The sequence below is a fragment of the Pan troglodytes genome, chromosome X (assembly GCF_028858775.2).
Source record: "Pan troglodytes isolate AG18354 chromosome X, NHGRI_mPanTro3-v2.0_pri, whole genome shotgun sequence".
In the NCBI taxonomy this organism is placed as follows: Eukaryota; Metazoa; Chordata; class Mammalia; order Primates; family Hominidae; genus Pan; species Pan troglodytes.
The window spans coordinates 69,289,175-69,296,820 of record NC_072421.2 but is presented as its reverse complement, the minus strand read 5'-3'; the positions used below and the strand labels follow the sequence as shown (position 1 = coordinate 69,296,820).

General features: G+C 47.9%; 1 pseudogene; it reads left to right on the top strand.

Annotated features, from left to right (window-relative positions):
• Positions 1–6,122: 6,122 nt before the first annotated feature.
• LOC100612097 (inhibitor of growth protein 1-like) lies at positions 6,123–7,032 on the top strand (annotated as a pseudogene).
• The last annotated feature ends 614 nt before the right edge of the window (positions 7,033–7,646 follow it).

Genomic DNA, 7,646 nt, shown 5'->3' with positions numbered 1-7,646 from the left:
TACCATCCGAGGAATCCTGGGACAGCCTGTAACCAGGTATTTCTCCCACCTCCTCAGTTGTAATTGGGAGACTTTGCTCTTTTCACACTCCTTTCTCATTATGCCTGAAAGTCCCACACCTTTATTAGGGAGGGACATATTAGCCAAAGCTGGAGGTATTATCTACATGAATATGGGGAACAAGTTATCCATTTGTTGTCCCCTGCTTGAGGAGAGAATCAACCCTGAAGTCTGGGCATCGGAAGGACAATTCGGAAGGGCAAAAAATGCCCACCCAGTCCAAATCAGGCTAAAAGACCCCACCACTTTTCCTTATCAAAGGCAATATCCCTTAAGGCCTGTATCTCATAAAGGATTACAGGATATTGTTAGACATTTAAAAGCTCAAGGCTTAGTAAGAAAATGCAGCAGTCCCTGCAACACCCCAATTCTAGGAGTACAAAAGCTGAATGGTCAGTAGAGACTAGTGCAAGATCTTAGATTCATCAATGAGGCAGTAATTCCTCTATATCCAGTTGTACCCAACCCCTATACCCTGCTCTCTCAAATACCAGAGGAAGCAGAATGGTTCATGGTTCTGGACCTCAAGGATGCCTTCTTCTGTATTCCCCTGCATTCTGACTTCCAGTTTCTCTTTGCCTTTGAGGATCCCACAGACCACACATCCCAACTTATGTGACGGTCTTGCCCCAAGGGTTTAGGGATAGACCTTATCTGTTTGGTCAGGCACTGGCGCAAGGTCTAGGCCACTTCTCAAGTCCAGGCACTCTGGTCCTTCAGTATGTGGATGATTTACTTTTGGCTACCAGTTCGGAAGCGTCATGCCAGCAGGCTACTCTAGATCTCTTGAACTTTCTAGCTAATCAAGGGTACAAGGTCTCTAAATCGAAGGCCCAGCTCTGCCTACAACAAGTCAAATATCTAGGCCTAATCTTAGCCAGAGGAACCAGGGCCATCAGCAAGGAATGAATACAGCCTATACTGGCTTATCCTCACCCTAGGACATTAAAACAGTTGTGGGGTTCCTTGGAATCACTGGCTTTTGCTGACTATGGATCCCTGGATACAGCGAGATGGCCAGACCACTCTATACTCTAATCAAGGAGACCCAGAAGGCAAATACTCATCTAGTAGAATGGGAACCAGAGGCAGAAACAGCCTTCAAAACCTTAAAGCAGGCCCTAGTACAAGCTCCATCCTTAAGCCTTCCCACAGGACAAAACTTCTCTTTATACGTCACAGAGAGAGCAGGAATAGCTCTTGGAGTCCTTACTCAAACTCGTGGGACAACCCCACAACCAGTGGCATACCTAAGTAAGGAAATTGATATAGTAGCAAAAGGCTGGCCTCACTGTTTATGGGTAGTAGCGGTGGTGGCCATCTTAGTGTCAGAGGCTATCAAAATAATACAAGGAAAGGATCTCACCATCTGGATTACTCATGATGTAAATGGCATACTAGGTGCCAAAGGAAGTTTATGGCTGTCAGACAACCACCTGCTCAGATACCAGGTGCTACTTCTTGAGGGACTGGTGCTTCAAATACTCACATGTGTGGCCCTAAACCCTGCCACTTTTCTCCCAGAGGATGGAGAACTAATCGAGCATGACTGCCAATAAATTATAGTCCAGACTTATGCCACCCGAGAGGATCTCTTAGAAGTCCCCTTAGCTAATCCTGACCTTAATCTATATACCGATGGAAGTTCATTTGTGGAGAATGGGATATGAAAGGCAGGTTATGCCATAGTTAGTGATGTTAACAGTACTTGAAAGTAAGCCTCTTCCCCCAGGGACCAGCACCCAGTTAGCAGAACTAGTGGCACTTACCCGAGCCTTAGAACTGGGAAAGGGACAAAGAATAAATGTGTATACAGATAGCAAGTATGCTTATCTAATCCTACATTCCCATGCTGCAATATGGAAAGAAAGAGAGTTCCTAATCTCTGAGGGAACCCCCATTAAATATCACAAGGAAATCATGGAGTTATTGCACACAGTGCAAAAACCCAAGGAGGTGGCAGTCTTACACTGCTGAAGCGAAAGTCAAAGGGTTGGGGGGGAGAGACAGAAAGAGAGAGACAGAGAAAGAAAGAGAGACAGCAAGTCAAAGAGAAAGAGAGAAAGAGACAGAAAGTCAGAGAGAAAGAGAGCGAGAAAGAAAGAGAGAGAGAGAGAAAGAGACAGAGAGACAAAGAGCACGTCAGAGAGAGGAAGAGAGAGAGAGACAGAAAGTCAAAGAGAGAAGGAAAGAGAGGAAGAGACCGACAAAGAAGGAGTCAAAGAGAGAGGCAGGCAGAGGAAGAGACAGACAAAGAGGCAGTCAAAGAGAGAGAGAGGAAGAGACAGAGACAAAGAAAGAGTCAAAGAGAGAGAAAGAGACAGAAAGTCAAAGAGAAAGAAAGAGAGACAGAGAGAGAAGTAGTAAAGAAAAAACGGTGTACCCTATTCCTTTAAAAGCCAGGGTAAATTTAAAACCTATAATTGATCATTGAAGGTCTTCTCCATGACCCTACAACACTCCAATACCACCTTACTGTCAGTGTAAACAAGAGTGTAGCCTGAAAGCACTGAGGCCACTGACAACCCGTAGCCTTCCTATCAAAAATCCTTAACCCAGCAGGTTTCCTAACAGGGAATCTTAATTAATTACCACACAAAGGTCCAACCAGATCTAGGAGGAACTCCCTTCAGGACAGGACAATAGATGGTTCCTCCTGGGTGATTAAGGGAAAAAGACACAATGGGTATTCAGTGAGCGATAAAGAAACTCTTGTAGAAGCAGAATTAGGAAAATTGCCCAGTAATTGGTCCGCTCAAACATGTGAGCTGTTTGCACTCAGCCAAACCTTAAAGTACTTACAGAATCAGGAAGGAGCCATCTATACCAATTCTAAGTTAATATGGACTGAACAAGGTTTTATTAATAGCAAAGAAAAATTAAAATCCCAAACTTACAAGGTTTTCAACAAAAGTAAAGTTTGCTGAAAGTTAACAGTGTAACATGTATTATCCTAACTTCTAATCTTATGGAAATCAGACCCTATCAGTGCCCCTCAAAGCTCAAGTCCATCAGCACAGGGCCATACAACTAATACTCCTACTTATAGGGTTAGAAATGGCCACTGCTACAGGAACTGGAATAGCTGTACTTCATTATCTACTTCATTATCCTACTACCACACACTCTCAAAGGATTTCTCAGACAGCTTACAAGAAATAACAGAATCTATCCTTACCCTACAATCCCAAATAGACTCTTTGGCAGCAGTGACTCTCCAAAACTGTCGAGGCCTAGACCTCCTCACTGCTGAGAAAGGAGGACTCTGCACCTTCTTAGGGGAAGAGTGTTGTTTTTACACTAACCAGTCAGGGATAGTATGAGATGCTGCCTGGCGTTTACAGGAAAAGGCTTTTGAAATCAGACAATGCCTTTCAAACTCTTATACCAACCTCTGGAATTGGGCGACATGGCTTCTCCCCTTTCTAGGTCCCATGACAGCCATCTTGCTATTACTCTCCTTAGGGGCCTGTATTTTTAACCTCCTTGTTAAATTTGTTTCCTCTAGGATCGAGGCCATCAAACTACAGATGATCTTACAAATGGAATCCCAAATGAGTTCAACTAACAACTTCTACCGAGGACCCCTGGACCAACCTGCTGGCCCTTTGGCCTAAAGAGTTCACTAAAGAGGACACTACAACTGCAGGGCCCCTTCTTCGCCTCTATCCAGCAGGAAGTAGTTAGAGCGGTCATTGCCCAATTCCCAACAGCAGTTGGGGTGTCCTGTTTAGAGGGGGGATTGAGAGGTGAAGCCAGCTGGACTCCCTGGGTCGAGTGGGGACTTGGAGAACTTTTCTGTCTAGCTAGAGGATTGTAAATGCACCAATCAGCGCTCTGTGTGTAGCTAAAGGATTGTAAATGCACCAATCAGCACTGTGTAAAATGGACCAATCAGCACTCTGTAAAATGGACCAATCAGCAGGACGTGGGCAGGGCCAAATAAGGGAATAAAAGCTGGCCACCCCAGCCAGCAGCAGTAACCCGCTCAGGTCCCCTTCCATGCAGTGGAAGCTTTGTTCTTTCGCTCTTCACAATAAATCTTGCTGCTGCTCACTGTTTGGGCCCATGCCACCTTTAAGAGCTGTAACACTCACCGTGAAAGTCCGCGGCTTCATTCTTGAAGTTGGTGAGACCAAGAACCCACAGGCAGGAACCAACTCTGGACACAATACTATGCAGTCACAAAAACAAATGAGTAGCTCTATATAGTAGACTCACTTGGAAAGATATACTTCCAGGATATACCCTTTCAGGGATGTCCAATCTTTTGGCTTCCCTGGGCCACATTGGAAGAAGAATTGTCTTGGGCCACACATAAAATACACTAACACTGACGGTAGCTGATGAGCTAGCTATATTTTTTTAAATTGCCAAAAAAACTATTTATTTATTTATTTATTTATTTATTTATTTATTTTGAGACGGAGTCTCACTCTGTTGCCCAGGCTGGAGTGCAGTGGCACAATCTCGGCTCACTGCAACCTCTGCCTCCCAGGTTCAAGCGATTCTTCTGCCTCAGCCTTCCAAGTAGCTAGGACTACAGGTGTGTGCCACCACGCCCGGCTAATTTTTTGTATTTTAGTAGAGATGGGGTTTCACCATGTTTGCCAGGCTGGTCTCGATCTCCTAACCTCAGGTGATCTGCCTGCCTTGGCCTCCCAAAGTGCTGGGATTGCAGGCATGAGCCACGGCGCTGGGCCCAAAAATCTCATAATGTTTTAAGAAAGTTTACAAATTTGTGTTGAGACGCATTCAAAGCAGTCCTGTACCGCCTGAGGCCCACGGTCTGAGGATTGGACAAGTTTGCCTCAAGTGGAAGAAGCAAGGTGCAAAACGGTGGGCATATAATGCTAAAATTTGTTTGTTTTGAGACAGGGTCTTGCTTTGTCACCCAGGCTGGAGTGCAGTGGCACAATTGTAGCTTACTGAGGCCTCAAATTCCTGGGCTCTCAAATAGCTGGGACTACAGGGGAGAATCACCAAGCCTAACTAATGTTTAAAATTTTTTGCAGAGATGGGGGTGGAGGTGGAGGTCTCCCTGTGTTGCCCAGGCTGGTCTCCAGCTCCTAGTTTCCAGAGATCCTCCCACCTCTGCCTCCTAAAGTGTTAGGATTACAGGCATGAGCCACTGCTCCCGGTGGAGGTGCTGTTTTTCTTAACTATGAATCTGGAGTATGTCACAGAATTTACCAAACTTTCTGACCTCTAGTGCCTTACACAGGGTTGAAAAGCACTTCCACAAGTAACCGGCAAAGCGCTTCTACCGAACAACACCTGGGCAAAAGCTGAAAACCTTGCGACATTTCTACTTCTTCCAACTGAAAGCAGAGATTCTGGAAGAGCAGGAAAGATACAACAGCAGTGAATGCAGAGCTATTTGACAGTGTCTGAGAAAACAATCTGGCCTTTTGGGCCATGACTTAAGACATTGTAACAAGGTTTTAGCTACAGAGAGCACATTTCATAAGGGCTAGAGCGTGTTTGCTTGGAGACATGCCAATCAGATCACGTGAGTTTTAAGCAGAAAACAAAGTAAGAGTTAGCTCACGCCTGTAATCCTAGCACTTTGGAAGTCCGAGGCGGGCGGATCACGAGGTCAGGAGTTCGAGACCAGCCTGGCCAACATAGTGACACCCTGTCTCTACTAAAAATACAAAAAATTAGCCGGGCATGGCGCGCCTGTAGTCCCAGCTATTTGGGAGGCTGAGGCAGCAGAATCGCTTGAACCCGGGAGGCGGAGGTTGTGGTGAGCCAAGATCGCGCCACTGCACTCCAGCCTAGGCTACAGAGTGAGACTCTGTCAAAAAAAAAAAAAAGTTAAAATGAAAGTAAAAATAGTTGCAGTGGAGCACAGTGAGAAGGGCATTGCGCTTCCAGCCGCGGAGCAATGCCAGAGGCCGGGCCGAGGCTAGGGCTGGGGGCTGGGGGCCTGGGCTGCAGCTCGGGTGGCCCGCCCCGCCCCGGCGTCCCGCGACACCGGCTCGCAGACGGTCACATGCCACACCTCTGCAGACCGGAGGGTGCGGCCGCGCATGGCTGGGGAGGCGTGAGTTAGCCGGGCTCGCGGCACGGAGACTTTCCTGGAGGAGACCCTGAAGGACCTGGACAAGTGCTATGAGAAGGTCCGCCGCGACACGGACTGCGCGCAGAAGCCGCGGGTGCCACCCTGCGCCCAGCGGGCCCTGATCCGCAGCTAGGAGCCGGGCGATCAGAAGATCCAGATCAAGAGCCAGAGGGTGGAGCTGGTGGAGCGCCTCACGCGGCAGGTGGACAGCCACGTGGAGCCGTTCCACGCGCAGCAGGAACAGGGCGACGCAGCGCGACGGCGGCAAAGTCGGCCCGGACAGGCCCAGGGGCGAGGCGGACGCGCAGGCGGAGAAGTCCAACAGCAAAGCGTTCTCGGCGGCAGCGCAACAACTAGAACCGTGAGAACGCGTCCAGCAACCGCGACCACGACGACGTCACCTCGGGCACGCCCAAGGAGAAGAAAGCCCAGACCTCTAAGAAGAAGCAGAGCTCCATGGCCAAGGCGTAGCGGCAGGCGTCCCCCGCAGACCTCCCCATCGACCCCAGCGAGCCCTCCTACTGGGAGATGATCCGCTGCGACAACGAATGCCCCATCGAGTGGTTCCGCTTCTCGTGTGTGAGTCTCAACCATAAACCAAAGTGCGAGTGGTACTGTCCCAGATGCCGGGGAAAGAACGATGGGCAAAGCCCTTGAGAAGTCCAGAAAAAAAACAGGCTTATAACAGGTAGTTTGGGGACATGCGTCTAATAGTGAGGAGAACAAAATAAGCCAGTGTGTTGATTACATTGCCACCTTTGCTGAGGTGCAGGGAGTGTAAAATGTATATTTTTAAAGAATGTTGTTAGAGGCCGGGCGCGGTGGCTCACGCCTGTAATCCCAGCACTTTGGGAGGCCGAGGCGGTCGGATCACGAGGTCAGGAGATCGAGACCATCCTGGCTAACACGGTGAAACCCCGTCTCTACTAAAAATTCAAAAAAAAAAAATTAGCTAGGCGTGGTGGCGGGCGCCTGTAGTCCCAGCTATTCGGGAGGCTGAGGCAGGAGAATGGCATGAACCTGGGAGGTGGAGCTTGCAGTGAGCCAAGATCGCGCCACTGCACTCCAGCCTGGGCGACAGAGCGAGACTCCATCTCAAAAAAAAAAAAAAAAAGAATGTTAGAAAAGGAGCCATTCCTTTTATAGGGATGGGAGTGATTCTCTTTGCCTTTTGTTTTCGTTGGCAGACATGTGTAACAACAAAATGGTCTGTGATCAACATTTTAGAAACTACAAATATAGGTTTGAATTAAACAGTTTAAAAAGAATGCCGTTAAAGAAATAATGACAATACAGGAGGTGCTGCCACCTTCACAAGATTGGAAAAGAGGTCAGAACTAATGTCAGAGCCCCAGATGCTTCCCTTTCCTCCACACACACCTGAACCTGTTTTTCCCACTGTTCGCTTTTCTTGGAGCCCTTTCCACTATAACCACTGGAACCCCTGCTCAGTGAGAAACAAACTCCCGTACATCCTGGCTTTCTTCACTGAACTTTCCCTTCTACCTCCTGCCTTAAC